Source organism: Dermochelys coriacea, chromosome 9, assembly GCF_009764565.3.
Source record: "Dermochelys coriacea isolate rDerCor1 chromosome 9, rDerCor1.pri.v4, whole genome shotgun sequence".
Lineage (NCBI taxonomy): Eukaryota > Metazoa > Chordata > Testudines > Dermochelyidae > Dermochelys > Dermochelys coriacea.
In genome coordinates this window covers 44770421-44793093 of record NC_050076.1, presented here as the reverse complement: position 1 = coordinate 44793093, position 22673 = coordinate 44770421, and the positions used below count along the sequence as shown (strand labels likewise).

The 22673-nt window shown below is 41.5% G+C and overlaps 1 protein-coding gene across 3 annotated transcripts in view; it reads right to left on the bottom strand.

Moving 5' to 3' along the window:
• Positions 1-22673, bottom strand: part of LOC119861924 (glypican-5-like) — a 652536-nt gene that overhangs the window by 80461 nt on the left and 549402 nt on the right. The window lies entirely within an intron of this gene.

Genomic DNA, 22673 nt, shown 5'->3' with positions numbered 1-22673 from the left:
ATGCATGCATATTCTCATGTGCAATTTGCATCGTATCTTACCAACTAACGAAAAATAAATAGTGTGTTCTAATGCACTCAGAGCCAACTACTGTTACCAAAAGGAAGAAGTCCAACCAACCATCTTGAGAGACATTCCTGCAACCATTGTCTTGCTCTCCTACTTGCTGAAATCCTTTCTTCATTCATTATAACAGTGTAACGTTTCTGCTCAGACCCTGATTCAACAAGGCTGTCCTTGGCCTCCATAAACTGGGGGGAGAACATCAAGGAATTTTATATACTCTGGGGCACTTCATATCTGGAGTGCTTTTAGGGTGCGTGGTGAGAGCTCTACTGCTGTGGAAAGGAGTGAGTGGGCTGCCTGACCATCCCAGAAGAATGCTACATCCAGGATCAGATAGTAGCAAATCTACCAGCTAATCCATGGCTGCCGAGAAAAGGCCTGCGGTAATAATGGTACAACCATTCCCTACCCTGACAGTTATAAAAGCCCTAGGGAGTTGGTTAAAAGCTACAGAGGAGTTGTGTGAGGATAAAACCACTGCAGGTGAATAATTAATGACTAAGTATAAATAGGAATTGCAATGGGTGTGGGTGCCAGTGATCAGTGCAAATGATGAGTAGTGTAGTTTATAATTAAAACAAATGAATGATTTAAACAAATCCAGTAGAGTGTTTTTTCTGTGCTGCAATAGTTGTAGGGGGTTGAACATGGGGAAAGAAACCTGGATTTGCTCACAGACTCTGCCACTGACTTGTAGGCCTATCTCGGGCAAGTTGCTTAACTTACCTGTGCTTCAGTTAGCTTGTCTCTAAAATGCAGCTACAAATACTTCCCCCGCTCTGTAAAAATGCTTTGAAACTGTGGATGAAAAAGTGTCACACATCTGCAAAGTATTATCGGTACCTCTGAAGAATGAAGGCTGTATGCTTTCTAGCCTCAGAAATGATATTGGTATCCTAATAGTTTTTGCTTGCATTGCTGTTAGCCTCATCCGTCCTTAGAGTTTCACCAGTGTTTTTTGCACACCTAACATTCCCAGAAGACATCTGTTTTCATAACCTGTGCTTGATCTGGAACCTACTATGAGAAAGTGGAAGACAATGGCTGTCTAGTCCTTTAGGGTAGGTCTACACAGCCACTTGGAGGTATGATTCCCAGGGCAGGTAGATAGACTTGAGCTACAACAATACAAATTGCAGTGTGGACATTGTGGCATGGGTGGCAGTTTGGGCTAGACCCCCAAGTCCAAGCTTCCCTGGGTTGCAGCTGGGGCAGCTAATCTGAGCTGCTGCCAGTGCTGTAACAACCACACTGCTATTTTTAGTGTGCTAACTTGAGCTGAGTCTATCTACTTGCACTGGGAATCAAATCTCCCAGCTGCAGTGTAGACATACCCTTACTAACAGGAATATCCACTCAGGGGTCTAGACCTCTGTGGGATGGGGCTATTTCTGCTTTGATAGATGGCTCAAGCACAGTTGGCAGTAGACATATTCAAACATTTTTGTGGTTGTGAAGTATGAAGAAACTCTTTATAAACTTTTTTTAAATCAATGGGCCTGCAGTAGCATACTGTACAATACTTCAAATTACTGATTTAAATATTATTTAAAGTTTTTTCCCTCTTCTAGAAATAATACAAGAGCAGCACAAGTTTCAAGCATACGTTACTGCTGATGACTTCCCAAGTGGCTCATTCAAATGCGTAGAGGGCCCGATTCCAAGCCTACTGAAACCAGTGGAAAGATAGTCTTCAATGAGCTTTGAATCAGACCTTACACTAGCAATAAGAATGCACTGCACAAACATCAGTGAGAACATATATTTCCCGTTTTGCTTAGCGAAAGTCTGATTTGCCCACTTTTTGTTCTTGAGGCCTCACAAGCAGATTGCTTGAGCTGATGGTTTGGCATTGAATTTTCTTAATGGGTCTTTATTTATTCATATGCATTTCTGTGGTGCTCATCACTGGAATATCTGAGCATCTCAAAAACATATCTGGGAGATAGGGATGTATTATTCTCTTTTACTGAATGGGGGTGTTGATGGAAATTGAGGCAGAGAGATGTTAAGTGACTTGCTCAAGGTCATGACAGAAGTGGCAGAGCAGAAAGAGAAACCAGGTTCCCTAGCTCCTACTAGTGTATCTTGACCACTTCACATTTTAGCTTCCATGAAATGGTCAAAGTATGCACAGGTTTACCCATCTTGCCCTCCCCATCCAATGGCCAGACTTAACATACCTGTGTCCTAGTGGTTTACAAATAAGACTGAGCATTAGTAGATCTAGATCCCATTCCTGGGTCATCTGCTGATTTGCTGTGTACATTTAGTAAAATCAGCTAACATTGTCTTTCAGCTTGACATCTATAAAATAGGTCTAAGAGCTCAGACCTGTTTTATACATGTGCTAATACACTTCTTTATAAAGAGACTATGGTTAGAGACTTTGTTAGGAGACTACACAAATAAAGTGCTGTGCTAGATGTTATTGAAAGACAAAGTATTAATACTCATAGAATCATAGGACTGGAAGGGACCTTGAGAGGTCATCTAGTCCAGTCCCCTGCACTCATGCCAGGACTAAGTATTATCTAGACCATCCCTGACAGGTCTTTGTCTAACCCGCTCTTAAAAATTGCCAGTGAGGGAGATTCCAAAACCTCCCTAGGCAATTTATTCCAGTGCTTAACTACCCTGACATTAGGAAGTTTTTTTCCTAATGTCCAATCTAAACCTTCTTTGCTGCAATTTAAGCCCATTGCTTCTTGTCCTATCCTCAGAGATTAAGAAGAACAATTTTTCTCCCTCCTCCTTTTAATAACCTTTATGTACTTAAACTATTATCATGTCCCCCCTCAGTCTTCTCTTTTCCAGACTAAACAAACTCATTTTTTTCAATCTTCCCTCAAAGGTCATGTTTTCTAGACCTTCAATAATTTTTGTTGCTCTTCTCTGGACTTTCTCCAATTTGTCCACAACTTTCCTGAAATGTGGCGCCCAGAACTGGACACAGTACTCCAGTTGAGGCCTAATCAGCACGGAGTAGAGCGGAAGAATTACTTCTCGTGTCTTGCTTACAACACTCCTGCTAATATATCTGCATCATCCCAGCTAATCCTTGAACCAGAAACTTTCCCTCTGGTGAGAGCAATAGAAGCTGTACTAAGCTTGCATCTCATAGCTTCCATCTAGGAATCTGAATGCATATTAAAGAAAATACAAGTGAGAAGTTGTAATGGATACATAAAGTGGTAATTAAACTGTCAGTGGCCTATCGCCTAAACAGAATTGAAAAAGTACCTAAACAGTCATATTACTTTATAGAGGTTATGTTAAACTACTGCATATATTGCACTGCCAAGTTTATACTTCACATAGAATGGAGATAAAGATGAAAACAATGATGGCACAAAATAAAGTCATTTATTAAAGACCTATAGTCAACCCATTGCTTAGTAAAAACCACATCATGCATCTGGTATTGGTATGTAATATTTCTAGCCAGATTCTATGCTACAATGTTTGGTATAGATAAATAAGTAGGTTTAAATATATCTGCTAGCCTATTTGCACCTTGAGCTATATGTTGGCATGAACCATGTCAACAGGCGTTAGAATCCACCCTTTTCTGTTCAAATTCTGTAAATTGTGCACATGCAGAATAGGGCCAGAATGAGTGAATAATTGGTGTGGTTTTGTTCAGGAGCTGGGTGAACAACAAATAAAATGTGCTTAGGATCAGTTTAGGATCAAATCAAAATTAAAATGTTTCAGGTTTTCTTGTTGAAATGAGAAATCTGAAAAAACAAACTTTGTTTTGGCATGATGTTTCCAAAATGAAACTTGCTGCCTGGAGATGAACAGCTCCCTTCCACAGCCTGGAAACCCTGGCATGTTTTGTGCCTCTGAGCTGCAGACCCTGGAAGCACCAATATCCACAGAAGCCCACCAGGAACCCTGCTTTGGATTCACCCAAACTTCATTACAGTCTGATATTTCAGGTGACACATTTTGGGCTTGATGAATCAGCATTTTCCAACAAACATTTTCTGACGTGTTTCCCTGGAAAATTTCTAAGCTGTCATTGGCTGCAGGCAGGTGAGAAAGAAGGTGCAGAGGAGCAAAGAGCCATCCTATATCAGTAATGCTGCCAGGGGCACTAACCAAAATAGTTTGCCACAGGGTAGCTGGCCTCTCTGGGGGAGGTCAGGCATTCAGTCTACGTTTGACATACTCCACCAAAGAGAATGAGTCAATTCAGAGCCAACTGTGGATGATTAATTGCCTGGCAGTGAATGAGTTAAGGAACTCATTAGAAAGGGTGTTAGAAAGGGTTATGAAGGCTCAGACAGGGAGCACAGCATAAAGAGAGCTCCTAAAGGTAAGGGCTTCTCAGGAGAGCTCACAAGGAAAGGAAATGGAAGAAGAGCTGTGAATGCCAAGCCCTAGTGAAACCTGGTCCCTGTGGGAAGCCCTCACTGGGTAGCAGCAAGAGCTCCAGATCACAGAGAAATTGTATGATGTTTCTGAGAAAGGTTGCCACAGTTTAAACTCTGAGGGCACCTTGAACCCAGATGAGGGATCCTTCCTCACCTAATGACAAAAGGCCCTGTCTCCTCTGTTCCTGGTAAGGAGCCTGGATGGAAGAGGTAGATGGACTTCAGTGCGGTTGATGGACTAAGGTTAACTTGGCCCCCAACTCCCCTCCGACTCCACTCCAGCTAGGATTCGGGAGTGGAGGCTTATTTGTGTGAAGGAAGCCTTAAGTGGTAAAGTTATCTTTCTCTCTCTCTCTGTCTCACTGAATTTATTGAAAGCTCACTAAGGGAAACTGAAGCAGAGATATAACCATGGGATGCACTATGTGCTGCTCATCATTCTGGCCTAGCCATGGCCTGGCACTTGCTCCTCTTCTGTGGAGGAAGCAAGATATGGTCATGGGCCTTGGACTGATCATGGTGATGAACTCATAGACGTGCAGGCACACATTCATGGAAAAAACATTGTAAATGGACATCCTGATAGGGGATATCTACACAGGAGCTGGGGGATGCAATTCTCAGCTCCGGTAGACATACATGTGGTAGGCTCTGACCAAGCTAGTGCCTAAAAATAGCAGTGTGCCCACAGCAGCACAGGTGGTGGCTTGGGTTAGCTGAGGACAGTCCCAGCCAACCCACTGTGTATCCTCTCTGGCAGCTAGCCTGAGCCACTTCCCATGCTGCCATGGCCACTCTGCTATAGTTAGCCACTAGCTTGAGAAGAACTAGCTCATGTATGTCTACCTGAGCTGAGAAAGACACCACGGAGCTACTGTGGAGACATGCCCTCGTGCAGAAGAGCCCATCAGATTCAACTGCAATATGTTTGTAACTAACTGCTGCAGAAAAGGAGAGGAAAGACATCTTGCTCACTCTCCTCTCCTTTGTACACCTACACAAGGCTAGTCACAATAAATACATGTGTGCAGATGTGTTTAGTAAACTTAAAGGAGTTACAAACACAGGGCAGTCATCAATTATATCCTAGGGATATTAAATAAAATGTGCAATGTAGAAAACATGGTGTTCACCTTTGCATTGGAGGTGAAGTTCCTGTACTGGTTCAAATACCCCCATGTTCTGTTACAAATAAGCCCACGTGTACCTTGTAGAATGGCAGCTTGGTCCAGGCCCAAAATATAAAATGCTGGAAAAGAAAATAAGGCACCTCCCATTTGTGACCTATATTGTAGTGCTTTTCAAGTTCCTTCAGTATAGTTTCCTTCATGATTTAATTGGTATGATGGGCTCTTTTTCTTTAGGGTATTTTGTAGTTCAGCAAATACAATTTTATAGACCTATCATAGTTTCTAAACTGAAAGGGAAATAAACTTTAGATAAATGAAATGGTTCCAAGTCCATTTTCAAATGCATCCACTCTTTTATATGGAATAATTTAAGGGCATTTTGCCTAGGTTTATACTCAACAAATATTCTCCTGTTCTGAACAAATGCTTATTGTAGTATTTCTCTTCAGATTCTGCTACAAGTCATACACAGCTATTATTTACCAATATATATTTCAATCATAATCATTTAAATATATATTGGTAAAATACTTTGAAATTAACACTTAATTTTATCCAATTTTTAATTTCCTATTAGTCTGACTGGATTGACTGTAATGAAGCCAGCTGTTCTGAATTATTCCAACTTTCCAACATGTATGTAGATCCAATTTTTGAGCTAATTGGGATAAACCTAGCCCTGGCATATGCAGGTACAACTGTATCCTTCAACAGCATTATACCTGCCTATGCCAAGGATGAATCTGGCCCACTGAACATAAACTAATGTAAAAGGGGTAAATTCGCCTTTGTTATTCCATAAAAGAGAAAATGCTATAAAACTTTAATTGCTAGTTAGTCAACTTATTGCAAAATAAATGAATCATTATCTTGCTTAGCCCTCATGTGGTTTAAAATAGCATGAAAATTATATGTTCAATTTTCCCAGAGGGCTCAGCAGTAGTTAACCACTTCAAAGATGAAACAATTTACCCAGAACCCTTTATTTCAGAGTATTCACAAGCCCACAGCTGAATGTGTATATGAAAGAACTACAGGATTTCTGAGAGTGATAGTTGCTGAAATACACACGGAGCTTTCCATGTGAAATAGGGTTTCCAGAAATGAAAGCTTTTTGGAGATAGTTTTCAAGTGCAATATTACTTAAGTTCTGCAAACGCTCCAGTTTCCAAAATACAAAAAAACTAGCTGCAAGGATGTGCATAGCACTGCCTTCATGTCAGCCACCAAAAACTGCCCCCTCACACGAATTCTGAAGACATTAAAAATGAGACCCTGTGAAGGAATGGATTGTTTTGCTCGTTGAATCTGCTGCATTCAAATACTGTGGGTCTCTGTGTGTGCGTGGTTTTTTTTAAACAGTGGTTTTACACCTGTATAATTCCATTGGTTTAAATGGAGTTAGTCTAATTTACACAGTGCATGTGAGAGAAGAATCAGGGTCTGTGGACCAGATCTTCAGGTGGGCTGCAGCCGCAGAGGGCCACAGGCAGCATGTTGCTGCTTTTCTACCCTGCTGCTCAGTGGTGAGCTGGAGCCAGTTTGCACTGGTTCGCTAGAACCAGTTGTTAAATTTAGAAGCCCTTTTAGAACTGGTTGTTCCACAAGGGACGGGGAGGGAGGTGGATGGGGCAGGGGTCCGGGCGGGGGATGTCAAGGAACGCGGGAGGGTTGGATGGGGCAGGAGTCCCGGGGGGTGGGGGTGGGCAATGACCCCCTTGTGGGGTGAGGAGGGAACCCGTTGTTAAGATTTTGGCAGCTCATCACTGCTGCTGCTCGATCCTGTAGCCTGAGTATCCTTTCCTGCTGTCTCAAGGCAACAGTTACAAGGGAAAGAAGCAGTGTGAAACTTAACTGAACAATGAATATCTGAATCTTCCATGGGGTTCTTTTACAACTGCTATTGACCACAGTGAAACAAATGTTAAGCTCTTAAAAGTCTAAATTAAGACCTCGATCTTGGAATGAACTTTTCTGGGCAGATGCTTACGTCATTATAAACTCATATAGTTATAGAACAGTAAATATTCAGTTCAATTTGCATCATCTGTTTTGGCCACAGGATGTGAAGTGGTGAGAATATTTGCTTTCCTGTACAATAGCTCAAATAAAATGAGTGCTAAGGTCACAGAGTATTTGTGAATGTTTTTTATTCTGCTCTGTGAACCAACAGTCTTGAATGAATTAGAACCTATGGAAGTGGGAGAAGGTGCTATAGGCTGAGAATACAATGTCTGTGGCTCTGCTGAAGCACAAGACATAATCTTAACATTTTCCATTCAAAAGTGGACTGAAAAGAATATCTTTGTACATTACAAATACTACTTTGTAATCAGTCCAGTGATTACATTTTGATAGCACATGGTACAGTAAGGATTGCCTCTCCAACACTGTGCTCTTTATGGAATTTTTAAAACACCTTGCAAAACTTAGTGCACATTTCCTAAGGTATTCCACACTGTACATATATTACAACAGAACACAGAATTAACTGAAGTTGCAGGTAATCCCTAGGTAAAGGAAATTCAGCATTTGTTTTTTTAACATTTAACCGAGACTGGAAAACAAAAAGCCTTCTGTCTTAAATCACAGACAGCAAAAACGATCTGTGCTACAGAGAGAAAGGTTTGTTCCACTTTCCACAGTACAGTCTGTTTTCCCGGGTGTTATAACAACCTGAGAGTTTACATTTGTATAGATGAAAACTTTGGGATTATTGGAATGAGAGTTCATTTTGTGTTTAATATAGGCATATAAACTAGGTGTGTGCTCCTCCTGCTGTTTAATGCTGCTGCTCATAAACCAACATTAAATTCCGGCACGTTCTTCCCTTTAACTTAGACAGCTCACCTACTGAAGTCAATGTTTTGCCAGAGTAAGAGCTCCATACACAAGCAACAGCCCACAACCTGAGGGATGAAAAGAGGACTGTTTTATAGGAGGTTTCCTTCTACCATCTGAAGATGTAAACTGGGGCAAGGTGTGGCATGCAAAAGAAGTAGTTACCTGATTAAGACAAAGGTGAGGTTCAGAAATGACGGTTGGAGGTGATGGGTGAGAGCCTGAGTTGTTATCTACGTGAGTAGCAGGGGAGACAAAGAGGAGCAGAGAATAAAATGCTGTGGAATCGGCATTCCATGGCAGAGGAATCTTCAGAAATCACCTATCAGGAGTGGGACGGGGAATACTGAAGAGAACCTAAAAAACTGGCTGCTTAAGGGGGAACCAAGAAAATCAGTTCTTGAAAACTATAAAAACTGAGTTTAACATGGCTGTGAAATATGATTGTGGCTCAACTATGTTATCATGCATTCTGCTCCCTCTACGCAGGTCAAAATGATCTCTCTCTGCTTTTAATGGTTGTTGAACTTAATTGCTGCCATCATACAGACAGAGCCAAGGAGGGAAGAAAGGATTTTAAAAATACTGACTAGTGAGTGGAAGGCAGGCGGGCCAGAAAAAAATAGGCTTTGGAAAATGGTCAAGGCTTGAAAAATTGGGTCTCAGAAACAGGGGTTAATGAAGAAACCTAATGGAAAATAAACTAAGTTCAAACCTGGCATGAACAGGTGAAACTTAACTGAAGCTAACTAAATTGCACCTGCTTACACTCGACATAAATTTGGCCTAGCCTGTGATCGCTACACTACTTCATTGCACAGTAATGGCTGCAATAAGATTTAAAAGTACAAGGTACAGAATAGAATTCCAATCTGTTCTGCTCATAGGTATAGCATAGGTCGTGCATAAATAAAATATACACTGTGTGGGCTTTGCCCCTTGTGAATTCTTATCTATGTTCACTTACGGCATGAATATGATGTCTTAATTTAGCCCCTCACATATCCTCTCTGTACAAGTCTGTAAAATGCAAATGTATATTCTCGCACAGTGGCTTACAATTTGAGAAATTAACAATTGGATTCAGATCACTTTCTTGTCTGAAAACAATAAAGAATTTGCTAATAAATGCCTGATATCCATACTGAAATTGGAGGTATGTTGGTGGTACATCCTAGGGTTGTGGGGAATTATATTTGTGAGAGTTCCTGGGGTTAAGGGGTTGTGTGTGCGGTACGTTGGGGGTGGATCATAGAGTGAAGACAGTAGAGATGAAATAAGACTCTTTCCAATCACTTCTGTTTGTACTGATATAGTTTCTTACAGGTAACCTTGATACCTGATTTGGCCCTGCTTCTTCCCCTCAGAAAGTGAAAATACCATTTATTTTGGGGAGCTGAGACTTTCACTAAATGTATCTATTTTTTTGTTCTTCAATGTTGTAAATAGTATGAAGCTGGTCTGGAAAAAATCAAAGATTTTGGAAGCCTTTTCCTCTCTTTGGTCAAAAGTGATGCTAGTTTTAGCTTGAGCGCATGGATGCTCTTGCGCGCTCTCTCTCTCTGAGTATACTAGGAAATGCTCATAGGTATTAAATATTAAACACCAGGAGTCAAATTATTTTCTGACTTACACCTAGTGCAATCTCATTGGCTCCCACCAAAATCAACAGAAACAGATTAAACTCACTGACTCCGTTAGGGTTGCAAAGGATGTAAGCGAGTAGAATATTTGGCCTTGAATTTTCTCAAATTTGATCTATTATAAACTGAGAAAGAACCTACAGTTGAGAGCAAATATATTTCGGTCTTGGCATACTTGCTAAGCAGCAACATTTGACAAAGCTGTATTCAATAAAGAATTAAAAGTAAAAGGGAGGACATGGACTCAAGTGCATGTGTGCGCAAAGCACAGTATGAAGCTTTCATAGATTTCCTGCAGTGTCGGGAGGAGCGGGGAAGGAGTTGCTTTGCAGGGGGTGAGGACATAGTGAAACTGAACTCTAATACACCCAGTTGCTCTCAGCGTAGCCTTAAAGTAGGTCCCATGGGGCTGGGTGACTGCAGAGGAGGGAGCTGTACTTGTTGGTTGCCTGAGGTCACCACTCTAAGTGCAACTCAGATGTAATGGAGAAGTGGAATCTGTATCTTCGTATGTATTAGTGAGCACCTAATGCAATGGGACCTATGTCTGATTGAGGCCCCTCGGTACCACAATAATATAATATCAAACTACAAGGATTCCAGCATCTACTGGGGGGCTAGAGTTTGTGCGTGCCCTTACGACTGTAACTGCATTTTCCTAAATGGTTTGGAAATCAAAAGTCACTATCGGACAGAAATGATTCCACTCTCTGCAACTGACACACTATCTGATAATCTCAGCAAGGACTGAATGGGTAGAGATGCCAGGTGACCCTCTAACTCATTTAAATGCTCTCAAGTCAATAGAAAGGCAATGTTGGGATGCTGTGGGTCATCAAGCTACAACAGCCACGAGGCATTACAGAAACACTTCCACATCAAAATGTTCAGGTATAAACAAAGTTTGGGGCTGAAATATCTTGGGGTTTCACAGAAATATTCAAATTTTTGATTTTTCATCAGAATTTTCCATGGAAACCCCTTTTCCCCACTGATTTTTCTGATCAACGTTAGGTATGAAGCAATGCTTGCAATTGAAAAATACAGATGGAAAGTTCTAAGGAAAGATGGGTGAGCCTCTTTATAAAGCACTTTGAGATCTATAAGTAGAACGGACTGTGGAAAAGCTTATTCACAGAGGACATTGTTTCTTCATATGAGGATGGATTTCAGCGGTATGACTTTGCTCTCTATTTGCTCAATGATCTGAAAAGCCTGTTTCTGTCACTCTGCCACCTATGCTCTTTTAGAACAACCCCTAAAGAGCACTTTCTGTTCACCTCATCAGGTGTACATTTTACTGCAAGGCTTCAATACATACTTAAATCCTAAAACAGCTGGGTATTTTCTGGAAGGAAGAAAAGGGAGAAGAGTAATACTGTGTAAACATTGTGACACTGGACATTATAGTCCACCATACCCACCTGCCAATCCACTGTAAATATAACCACTTGGAATGAGCTTGATTTTCTTCATTATAAAATTTCAATGACAGCCTTTTTACACATTGACAGCCTTTTAATGCTGACTAGTCCAACAGGCTGTTTCTTAAAAAAACAACTAAACTATTTCAAAATAAAAGATCAGGTACAAAACAGAACAGGGCCTTTAGTGCTTTATTTGTGTCCAAATAACAGGGCATATATCATTTTTCTAACAGTGTGTGGTGCGTATACGCCTTCTCTTATTATGTAAAACCATTAGGGCTGTTAACCTGTAAATGGCAGCTGCAGAGTCAGGCAATAAAAATGCACTTAGAGCGATTTTAGCTCCATATGTAAGTAATTTGAGCTTTTAAACTATTGTAAAATGCAGTAATTGTGACAGAATGGATATCCCCTCCCTCCCCCACAGTGCACATATTGCATCGGGAAGGGAAGATTCTGTCTGTTGGCTTTGGGAGTTTCTCAGGTCTGGTCTTGATACAGTTTTTGTACTGGTATAACTAACTATGTTAGTTGTGGGTGATTTTGTTTATACCAAAATATCTATACTTTTGCAGCTGTAGTGTGGATGCAGTTATATGGTGTAAAAGTGCCTTGGACTGGTCTATCTTATTCCCCATCCTGTGCTGGAATAATGATCCTAACAGAAGCACCTTTATCCTGGTATAATTGCATCCATACTAGCGAGATCATACTGCTTTAAGTACGGAGCGCTACACATGGGCACCCCAAGATGTCTCTCCCCCTCCACACCACATCCTTGAAGTGGAAGTGGCAGAGGCCATCCACAGAAGAGCTGCCTGCTCGGCTGCTTCTGTGAGCCAGTATCATTCCCTTTCGGGCACACAAAGGTCTACCCCCCTCCCTAGACCATCTCTGTTTTCAGATAAGCTGAAGTCTGCCCACAGGAGAGAATACTTAGCCCCCACCCAGCTGGGCATAGGCCTCTGTATGTGGGGGAAGAGGCATTACAGCACCACCTCAGCAGAACCACAATGGAGCTGTGGAAGCAGAGGTCCCCTGCACAAACCCACACCCAGGATGAAATCATAGCCCATTTAAATCAAGAGGAGTTTTGCTATTGACTGCAACGGTGCCAGAGTCACAGAGTGCTCTGCTGGGATGATCTTGGTGCAGACCGTACCAGAATAGTGGGTCTCAGAGTTAACAACTCACTGAGATGAATGGGACCATTCAAACCTCTCAGTTACTGTTTCAAGATGTCTGCAGACTCAGGTGGATATGACTGCATCACTTGATTCATGTTTCCAAGGTTTCACAAAAAGGAGAGCTAGAAACAACCACAAAAGCTGAGATTTTGAGGTCATCACTTCACTCCAGGAGCTGGTAGGGTGATCAGATGGCAAGTGTGAAGTTTTTGGGGGTGGGGAGGGGTGGATTTAGTTTAATATGTATGACAAAGCCCCTAATATCGAGATGTCTGGTCACCCTAGAACAGAGGTGGGCAAACCATGGCCTGCAGGCCACATCCCACCCGCAGAACCATCCTGCCCAGCCCCTGAGCTCCCAGCTGGGGAGGCTAGTCCCTGGCCGTTCCCCTGCTGTTCTCCCTCTCGCGCAGCCTCAGTGTGAAGCGACGTCAGTGTGTAGTGGTGTGGCTGACTCCTGCCAGGCCGTGCGGCTGCAAGCTTATGCCGCTCTGAGTGGCATGGCAAAGGGGTGGGGAGTGGGGGGTTGGATAAGGGGCATGGGGTCCCAGGGGGCAGTCAGGGGACAGGGAGCAGTTGGATGAGGCGGAGGTTCTGGGTTGGGGGCAGTCAGGGGACGGGGAACAGGGGGGGTTGGATAGGTGTGGGAGTCCTGGGGGCCTGTCAGGGGGATAGGGGTTGGGGCAGTCAGGGAGCAAGGAGTGGGGGGGGTTGGATAGGGGTGGGGATCTCGGGGTGGTTAGGGGCGGGGGGTCCCGGGAGGGTGTGGTCCAGGGACAAGGAGCAGGGGGAGTTAGATGGGTTGGGAGTTCTGAGGGGGGCAGGAAGTGGGAGGGGGCAGGGGCCAGGCTGTTTGGGGAGGCACAGCCTCTATACAGTTTCACAACCCCGATGTGGCCCTTGGGCCAAAAAGTTTGCCCACCCCTGCCCTAGGAGCTGGGGCCTGAGGCATGTGCCCTTAATCTGGCCCTCTTCACACCCTTACAAAAATCCCACCCTTTGGCTGCACAGCAACAATATTCTCCATTGATGTAAGATTCACGATAAGGCATCTGTGTGGCTATTGCATGTTCCAGTCTCTCCTTCGCTGTAAGCCCACCTGCTTATGAGTACCTTTTTCCTGTCATGTCTATTGTGCATCTAAAAAGCACTTCATGGGTTAAACGATGAGATGTAATTTAATGGCTTAGACCAGGACTAGGACTGAGCTGCATCATAATGTATAATTTCAACTAACAGACCTAAGATAATAAGACCAAATGTTTCCTCAGGTAATAATCAAACTTGTTCAGTACAAAGGGCCATATAAGGAAAATCATTTTGAAGACAATGCAAGAATAGCCCATTTCCAGAGCGACCTTTGCCAGCATTCAAAATATCTTAGCAGTGTGAAATTAACCATGTATGTTTGTTTATTTTGTTTGGTTAGGAATCTCCCCAATGGCTGCATCACATGATGCATTTATACTATCTCCTTTCACTCACCAATTTAAGGCAATGGGACTTGCATTCACTCCTACCTCACTCAGGTGCTTTTGAAAATCACATCCTCTGTCCCTAATTGTTCTTCCTTTCCCATCTGAATCCCAAGAGGATCCTGGGTTCTGAGGCTGCATCTATCTTACTGTTGTGGCTTTCAGGACTGTGGCTTCTCGTACCATGGACCTTGATTTCAACTCCCACTTAAAAGTCCCTTGTTTTATTGGTACTCTAATTTCAAAGGGCACAATTCCGCCTCCCATTAAAATCAATAAAAGTTACAACTTTAAAAATCACCAAGGACCTATTCTTTAAAAAGTGACATATTGGCAGGGCTGAATATAGGCTTAGCACTAAATTAGAGCACCACTGGGTACACCAGAGCTCTCTCCAATCCACACTGTAGGCAGGGTACTGGATTGCTGCACTTAAAGAGTAATTTACTAATGTAAGTATAACACACACATTGGTTCTCATAATAAGATGGACCACAGCTTCAATAGAGAAGTTATCTTGGAGACCTTCACCCCTCTGATTCACAATTGCATGAATCCCTTCCCTTCCCACCAACAGTCATATGACATCCCTCTGGTAACTTCAGCATGCCAAAGAATATTAAATTATCTATTGCATTTTTAGCTTCTCAAATTGTAATTCAGCAGCTGGAAACTTGGAGCCAGCACCACATGGCTAGCCAGTTCTCCATGGCTACTAATAAGTGTTCTGTGGACCACAGATCACACTTTGGAAACCTCAAACATGGAGAATAAAATAGGGTAGAATATACTGTACTACATATAGAATAAATACTGAGCTTCTGTATATAGTTATTCATTACATTCCAATTACGAGTACTCAAATTACATAGGGCAAAATTCTTCCCTCAGACCTGCCCAACAACCCTCAACTAGATACACTCCACAGGGAAAAGGGAATATTCCATGTGAGTGATTTTGTTTGATGTCAATGGGTGACCTGCACATCTAGGAAGAACAGAATATCAAAGACGAGTGCTGCTTTGGAGAGCTGATAAAAGTTTGCCCTCAGTGCCTAAATGCATATTCATCTTGCTGTGGTATTTAGCTTTAGTGAGGTATTTGCAATTTCCTCCATATGTAGAATGGGAAATATTATAGCAACTTAAACTATTTCTGGTGGTAAACATCCAGTTTTAAATGGCACCCTCTGTAACTCTATATATAGGTTTATACGTTAGTCAGAAATTTACTGAGCAGTTGCGATAACTTGGAGTTACTTCTCCAGCTTACTCTGTGTCTGTTTCTTTCCTCCAAGCTCTCTCTGAAGTTGTCTGTGTGTATTTTCTTTCCTGAGTCAGTAAAGTTCTGTCTCTCTGACTAGAAATTTAGACTGAAGCCTGAGCATGCAAACCATCAGCACTTTGCATTTGTTGTCAATGACTGATAGCCAAATTGAGCATGAGGATGTATGGAAAAAGTACTCTCATTCATTGTTTGACTCAGAGATAAGGACTCCAGTCCTGACTGGTTGTATGTTCAATCCCCATCTATAGCATCCAAAACACAGTAGCTTAAATTCCTGTATTGACAAATCCCCAGAAAAACTGCAACACAAGCCAAGAAAGTGGGTGTATGTACCACAGAATGAATCAAAAATAAAAGATAACATTCACAGCTGCTAAAAACAACTCAATGCCCAGCAATTAGTAACAAATGCAAGTAGCATCAAAAGCTGTTTGAAAACAGAAATTAGAATCTTCTCCCCTATATTGCTTAAAATTAACTGATACTTCTGCTTTAGCAAGATCCTTTGCACAACGCTAATCTTAAACAGCAGTTCAGCTGAGATTTTATTCCAATCCAATACAAGGAATTATTTAAGAGTTGTTAGGAAAAGAGCCTTGAATGGTAGGTCAGTTAATATTTTGGAACTGGTTTCAAAGGGATGGTTTCAGTGGATCATCATCAACAAAAAAGACTCTGATATGCACTTTATCACGTTATCTCCAGGATGTCAGTTTAAAAAAGAAAAACACCTTCTCTCAGACATCGGGGTTATTTGATATCTGGAAAATATTTACACATATAACAATTTTAGTGCTGCTGTTACTTCACAGCAGCTGAGTCCAGACAAAACTGTTCTGAACAAAACAGCACATTAAAAAGATACCCACTGGGTTCTACAACCCTTTTATAATAAACCAAAAGTTCACATGGTACCCTCATTAACCCTCCACAACCCAACTGTCAGCAAAGAGCTGCAGGTATGCAAATGAATGCAGCTTTTAACCTAGTGCAACATTTTCCACTTATGTCTACAAAGCACTGGTGGTCCTTGTCTATTCAGATCTCATAATTGCTAAGGAATCTCTCCATACTTTCTCTGACACAGGCTAGAGAAATAAAGCAATAAGGGGCAAGGTATACACTTCTGCCATTCATGGTGATGATAAATTGCCACAATCTGATGCCCTATTTTCATTTTTGAAAACATTATTTTGACACTCCCTGTGATGTTGGTAGACCAGATGTCAGCTCATGCCAAACCCCCTAGGTCTCATTGGACACTGACAAATGCATAGCTGGAAACCAGTCCGCCTCACCTGTGTGTTAGCATTGTCAAAATAGATGTTAAGTTTATAAAAATATGTTTAGACTTCATGAAATGCTTGTAGGATGCTGAAATGTATTGATCTCACTTACAATCTCTGTCTCCCATGGTACAAAGTTATATTGAGTGTGTGCATTGTAAACCACTGTAACTGTGTAACTCAAGCAGGAAAGAAGTATTAATTAATGTAAAGTGCTATACCTGCCTGGAGGGGAGAATAGACTCTGTGGGACCTCTACATTCCTCCCCACAGAGGGTGGAGAATGGACAGAGTTGTCTCCGCCTCCACAATGCACCAGCTGTCACAGCTGTGCCTGCATGCTGGGGGACCTACACAGTGCCACATGGCAGGCTGGTGCAGAGTTCACCTTGGGAGACAACTACCTAATTGACTTCACAGCTACCTCGGGGGCAGTGCAGCTACGTGGTTCCCCATATACAGGGCTCATGCTAATGCCACAAGTTAGTCCACAGCCTATTAAAACAGTGTGAGGAAATATAAAAAACAGTGGTTGTTGGGGAGAAAATGATGGGACATGGAGTGTCTTAGGGGAAGAGTGATTTGTTTAGTCTGTTCTTTAAAAGATCCTCAAGAGCTAAAGTTTCCAATCCTTCAGACTGCTCTCCTATCCCCTGTTCCAAACAGATGAAGCAGTTATGTTAGGGTTCTTTGTTTTGGGGGTCAGAACCTAAGGTTTACAGAAAGAATCTATAGAGGAAACCAATCTGTTCATCAGCATTTTTACCTAGCAGTTAAACCCTCACTCACCAAATGTACACCAAAATCAACCCCCTAACACAAAAACAGGTACATCAAATTTAAAGTAAGAGTCACGAAGCCACAGAGTTCTCCATATGTTGGCTATTATCCAGAAACAGTAGTGCAATGTCACCTGACATCTACTGTATGTATGTACACCTAAATCAATGTTTACACAGTATAGTATAACCTTTCAGCTACAGTATACGGACAAGATTCACAGTTGGTCATTGACTCCAGTGGAGCCATGCCAGTTTACATCAGTTGAAATCCTAGCACGAAATGTGTATTAGTATTCACATTTATATCTGTTAATTCAAACTGATATATATTTATTTAAAGTACAGTGTAAATGTACTTTAAAAATAGATCTATTACCAATTTAGATTGCCAAACACAGTCCAACTGGCTGAGACACAATCCCATGAATCAGTAATTTATCAAGGAGTTGAATAATAAGATGGGCAAAATTGCTTACTCGGCTTGGTTAAAACAAGGGAGGATTGTGTGACGAACTCCCAAAGAATTTAACAAATCTAAAACTGGGCAACCATTGCTAGAGCAAGGTAGTTTAGGTAGTTGTACCCTACACAAGCATACATGGAGGTTACTCACTTGTAATCAGAGTTCTATGAGACGGAATTAGCACATTCACACCTCCTGACCACCTTCTCCTCTTCCATGGAATCCTAACAGCCTGAGGAGCTGGCATACTCTGGCTCCCTGTTATGCCCTTGTCCTCTGCAAACTTTAACCGCTCTGCCACTCCCTCCTGCCCCCCAAAATCTAGGTACCTAGGGGAGGCATCATGATCTAATAGACAGGGCACAGTGTACAGGAAGTCAGGTGACCTGGGTTCTATTGCTGACTCAGGAGCTGATCTGCTGGATGACTCCTCTCTGTGCCTCTGGTTCCCATCTTCTCCCTTGTCTGTTTAGACTGGAAGTTCTTTAGGGAAGGGATTCTCTCTCAACTGTACGAAGCCCAGGATAAAGAGGCCCCAATCTTGGTTGGGGCCTCTAGAAGCAACTGTAATATAAATAGTAAATAACTGAAGAGCTCAATGAAGACACATGCTCAGTGTATAGCAGTAGTTATAAAATAAATACAATAGAAAGGTGTAGTCAGAAAGAGGTTGCCAGGGGTTCTCAAACTGTGGGTCAGGACTCCAAAGTGGGTCACAACCCCATTTTAATGGGGTCGCCGGGGCTGGACTTGCCGGGGCCTGGGGCCGAAGCCCAAGCCACATTGCCCAGGGCCAAAGCTGAAACCTGAGAGCTAAAGCCCTGGGTGGCACGGCTCAGATTTTGGTTTTGGCCTCCCCTGCCCGGAGTGGCAGGGCTTGAGTGGGCTCAGGCTTCGGTCTCCCCATTCTTAGGGTTGTGTAGCCATTTTAGTTGTCAGAAGGGGGTTGCAGTGGAATGAAGTTTGAGAACCGCTGGGGTAGGCAATAATACAAAAAAGGTAAAAACCATTATATAAATAAATGGATAAATTAATCTAGGAATAATATAGCACTTACTTATATTAAAAAGCTATGAATTTAAAACAGATACAAAAACACTGTTATGTAATGGAACTCACTGAGTCAAGCAATTTAGTAAATTTAAAAAAGGATTACACATTTATATGAATGAGTGTAGCTACTGAAGTTAGGTTAAAAATACACTGGTTACATATACAAACAGTGCTGTTAACTTTAAAAGGGCTGTGGTGTGAGCTCAAATTGGCACCGAAGTCTCCTTACAGCACAGTGTGACATCAAGGTATACCATGTCCACCAGATGGTGCAGTGGTTAGTGTGCAACTCTGGACACCTGGGTTCAATTCTCTTTTCTTCCACAGACTTTCTGTGTGATCTTGATCAAGTCAGTTAGTGTCTCCCTGCCTCAGTTCCCCATCTGTAAAATGGGGATAATAGCGCTGCCATACCTCACAGGGGTGTTGTAAGGATAAACAAATTGAAGACTGTGAGGCACTCAGATACCACATAATGGGGGCTATATAAGTATCTTAGACAGATAGACATTCGAGATAACAGGATGTTGTTCTGGTTTGAAAAGAAATGCCACAACGGCTGGGAGCGAAGTTTGAAACCTGATAAGGGAGTACATTGTATATTTTATATCTATAAATGTATAGCTATACCAACAAATATAGGTTATTCACGATTGCTATACTCGCTAGAAACTGCAAGCATTGTGTTTGCTAAACAATTTTTAATAGCAAGGCAGTGACATATTTCTGAGTTGTACTGTTTTGCAAGGTAATTTGAGATGCCATTTTCCATCAGTGTTCAGATCCTGAAGCCTATCAAATTGTTGGAAGGATCACCCTTGCAAACATTTTGTACACATTTTATCAAGTAAGCTGGCTAGGTTCTTTACTGCAGTAGGGCTCTGAAACGCATATGAATCAAAGACTCTTTCAGATATAATGGAGTAAAACTTGGCAGGTGACTGCTGGTTCTCAGTGCCAACAAGAGAGGCTGTCATTGTTTACTGTCAGCTACGCTGCATAAATACAATCCATTACAGCACTTGGCTCATCTTTAGTTTACAACAGGAGAAACTATTAGATTGATGGGACACCCTGCAGGAATGAAGGTGCATTTCTCTCCTGAAATTCATTCTTATGAAAGAATGTGCTACTGACAAATACTGCTTGCAAGGACTGAAAGCACTGTAGCTTGAGGTGAACTATACTATTAGGTCTCTATCACCAATAGCAACAAAAAAGAAAAAAAGAAACAAAGAAGGTTAAATACTAGAGCTAGCTGGGAAGTCTTGAACAAAATAGTTCTCTGTCAGAAAGCTGATTTGCCAAAACTGAAAGGGTTACTTGATTTCTTTTAAGTTGACCTTTCATTTTGCCATTTTCACAACAAAAAATCCAGTTTTCCAGTTCAGAATAACTTTTCTTTTTGAAATGTAAACTTATAATAGTAAAAACAAAAGGGAAAAGGAAAAATGGTTGAAATCAAAACAAAATATTTTTGATTGACCTAAACCAAACTTTCAGATTTTTAATTTTTGATTGGTGAAAATTTTTGAAATTTTGACTTTCCATATGAATTCAGGAAATTTTTTTGATATCTCAAAATGTTTCAGAAGTTAGGAAAACAGTTTTCCAGTCTGCTCTACTAAATAGATCAACATGTTCTCCTCTGCCAAAGAGCTATTTAAATTATTCTGGGTTTTTTTGATTCAGTGCATCTCAGATGCAGGATTCCTTTTCAGGGCTAGATCAATTCAGCGACTTTACAAAGGAAAGTCTCCCATTGTCTACAAAATCAGAAAATTATTTTTGTTTTCTTCTCTTTGATACAGTACTGCACTTTCTTGTGTCTCAAATGTGCTAAAACTCCACTACTGTCATCGTTATATTGAAACAGCCTTTTTAAGAGAACTAAAAAGTTTTGCTTTTAAGGCTATTATGCTTTTAGCATCATAAATATACTTCAGTAATAATAACTATCTAATTGACAGCAGCAGGAGGTGGGAAGGTGGGGAAATCTCACCACTGGCAAATTTAGCAAACTCCCATCTCTCACCCCACCCCCCTCTTTTCTTCCAGCAGCTTTGTGAAATGCAAAGTGTTTTCAAATAAGACTCAAATTATGTTCATAAAAACAAATGCAGTTTCTTCAGGGGGAAAAATCTTTCTGTCCAATGGGAGAGGGGGAAGATTTTATAAGACCTAAACTGGACTGAGATGAAATCTTCCAGACCTATGATTCAATACTCTTTTTCTAGGTGTGGTAAGGGAGTTAGAGTCGTGAGAAGAAATATGCTGGAATTTCACCCAAATTCTTAATCCCCTGGTTCTCTAGAGGATTGTTTTTATTGTCTTCTGGACAGCAAGGAGCAGAGTTCCAGGACAATGTCTAGCACTGTATATGAATTTTGTTTAAGCTGGGGAAGGAATTTAGAAGGGCTAAAGAAGCAATGTATACTCCTCTACATATATGCACCGACAAAAGTAGTATCTGAGTTCCACAAACATTAGTGGATTTATCCTCACAGACTCCTGTGAGGTGGGTAAGTGTTATTATCCTCATTTTAAAAACAGGGAAATGAGGCTCAGAGAGATTAAATGACTTGCCCAAGGTCACACAAGAAAGTCTGTGGCAGAGCAAGCAACTGACCCCTGAGTTCCTGTGTCCCAGACCAGTGCCTTAATCATCCTTCCCACAATGATCCTCAAACAATCATGGATGAAATCCTGGCCCTACTGAAATCAGTGGGATCATTTACCATTGACTTCAATGGAATCAGGATATCAATCTATGTTTGCACTCATGGAGCCTGATACTTCACTCTTGTTACACCAGGTTTATGCTGCTGTAACTCCAGTACGTGCATGATTGAGTAACTGGGGATGGAAATGTGTTAATAGGCAGCATGCAATGGAAAGGCTTGAAGTAACATGTCCTGTCTACTGGGAACATTAGGAGATAGTGATTCCCGTCAATGGCAATCTATATTAATGTATTTGCTAACTGAATGACAAACCAAAAGAATTCAAACTATCAGCCTGATCCTACTTGAATTTAAGCTAATGGCAAAACTCTGGTAGATACCAGAGGGATTTCTGCTGTAGACCAAGGAGGGTATACAGCTCTAAGAATTGGATTTGTTTAAATGGGTTTCTCGAGAGGTCAGGTCACTAGAGACAGATCATATTGCTACGTATTTCCCCGGTTTGAGTCACTTTTTGTATGCCAGGAATGCTGCTGAGCGCAACTCTAATGCCATCCCCTGCCAGATTGATAGAGGGATAAGATGAGGCAATTTCCAGTACAGGAGGATGCTTTTTTCAGGTTGATCTAAGCAGTGTAGAAATTTCTTTTTTCAGGTCCTCACTATTATTACAGGTTTCAGAGTAGCAGCCGTGTTAGTCTGTATTCTCAAAAAGAAAAGGAGTACTTGTGGCACCTTAGAGACTAACAAATTTATTAGAGCATAAGCTTTCGTGAGCTACAGTAATGCATCCGATGAAGTGAGCTGTAGCTCACGAAAGCTTATGCTCTAATAAATTTGTTAGTCTCTAAGGTGCCACAAGTACTCCTTTTCTTTTTGACTATTATTACAGCATCACAAGCCCAATTAACACAAAAGGTTAAATGTCAATTTATATTTAGCCAACAAGAGCTTATTCAACACACAA